Genomic DNA, 1,917 nt, shown 5'->3' on the forward strand with positions numbered 1-1,917 from the left:
TAGGTTATTTAGCCCATTCCTGGACACATGTGTTACATCTGCTGCTGGCCATCCCTGAGATGTAGGTCCTTCATCCACACAAGGACATGGCACATCAAGGTCAATCCAGCAGCTCTCATCTGGTCTTCACCTCCACAATGGACGGTGAGCCCTAGCCTGACCAGAGAAAGACAGGGTGGTGTTCTTCAGGGGAATCTGCTGGTGCTCCTGTATTCCCTGCTCCACCTCACACCTCGACACGCTAAGGGTTTTCCAAAGATACCACTAATCTCAGATAAACAAAGCATCTGAGATGAGGTCAGTGTGGGTGGATTTACTGAGCAGACTGGTTCTAACGGAAGAACAGATTTCTCCCCTGCTCTGGGGAGATTCCCATAGGAAAAGTCTCTGATGGTGGGGGTGGGGGCAATGCAAACCCTCAGCCCCATGAATGGCAGGAAATCAGGACTCGGGGAGTTAAGGGGTGTCTCTGTCCTGCTGAAGGGAGCAGACCTGGAGAGCAGAAAGAGCACTAGTGGCATAGTAGGAAAGCCAGTGACTTCTACCTGTGAAGGTGGCTGAAGTTTCTGGCAGACATTAGAGTTCCGGATCCTTACATCTCCTTTGGGGATCTTTTTCCTAGGAATAAAATAAGGACACCACACAGAGAATGACATTGGAATCCCAGGGAAAAGGGATGATCTCAGCCAGGCTATGTACCAGGAACCCAATTTTTGTCCCAAGAGCCACAATTACCCAGATGAGGTTTTCTTCCCCATTTGCTTTCAGGTTATTTACTCACAGTATTCATTTGTTTGCTTTGCCGGGTCTCCACTCTCTGCAGTTGTTCACTGGTTTTAGTAACAATCTTTCAGTTTTTGATTCTCTTTCCTCTTCTTACAGTGTAGCATCTGCTTAGCAATTTTTTTTAAATAAAAATAAATTTAAACCAAAATCCTGATCTTACATTGAAGAGGAAGGTTTCTGAGAATTTGGCTGCAGAACTTTAGTGTCTGCATATTTCAGTCACTATTAATTATTCAGGTGCAGGTCTGATGCAATCTGCACACTCAAGAATGCCCATATGATGCACGGGGGACCCTTAGAATACCTGTCAAAAAGAGAAGAAGAGAGTAGATTAAAGGTGGGAAATCAACCAATGCATCAGCACGTCTCTGCATCATTGAAGCACCAGGCATGGGGGCAAAACAGGCTAAAAATCCCCATGGTTCTTTCCCACTAGACAGACATCCAAAAAGAAAAAGGCTTTCAGACAATTATTTCCTTACGCTCTGACGGGGTGAAATTCAGCCCTGTGCAGCCAGCCAGGGCAAGGTCTGTGCATCACAGCGGGGTTAAGTGGCACTTCACTGACCAGGTGCTGGGAGACTTCGGTGGCACAGTTTTCCTCCTGGATTGGAACAGCCGGCTGGAATCCTGTGAGGTATAGAGCAGAGAGAGGTTAGGGCCACAACGTTCACCTCAGAGGCTGAGCTTCTACAGACTTTTGGGATGTTCCCATCTGAGGAGGAGGATTTTGGCCAGCCCCAGCTCAGAGCTTTCAGTCACTTCAACCAGTGACTCTGGCACAGTTGATCTAAAGCAGCTGAACTTTTCAGGCCTTGCCCCCATCTCCGACCCCCCTTCCACCTCGCATTGCCCTCTAACAGCCCTCTCCCTTCTCTCGATCCCTGCCAAGCCCAAATACAGAGCCTAGCCCACGATCCTCCTCTCTTAGACCCTCTCCTCACACGACCCTCCCCTACCTTTGAGAGGCTGATCCCTGTGCCCTTTACACAGCTCCTGGAGACATCATGGCTCCTCAGGACAACTGGACAGTGGGTGGTTCCAACCTCTGTGTGGGGTGCGTGGTTTTCCATCTAAGCATCACTGAGAGCCAGCACGTCTCGATTTCACAGGATGAGTGAAGTCTAGGAA

At 48.8% G+C, this 1,917-nt stretch overlaps 1 long non-coding RNA gene across 1 annotated transcript; it reads right to left on the reverse strand.

The window, feature by feature from the left end:
* Positions 1-1,084, reverse strand: LOC120405344. Its single transcript, XR_005598515.1, has 3 exons — positions 782-1,084; positions 546-618; positions 1-156 (listed from the first exon to the last, which is right to left on the reverse strand). It is a non-coding gene; the product is annotated as an uncharacterized LOC120405344 (long non-coding RNA).
* Between the last annotated feature and the right edge of the window lie 833 nt (positions 1,085-1,917).

Source organism: Mauremys reevesii, linkage group 4 (assembly GCF_016161935.1).
Source record: "Mauremys reevesii isolate NIE-2019 linkage group 4, ASM1616193v1, whole genome shotgun sequence".
Classification (NCBI taxonomy): domain Eukaryota; kingdom Metazoa; phylum Chordata; order Testudines; family Geoemydidae; genus Mauremys; species Mauremys reevesii.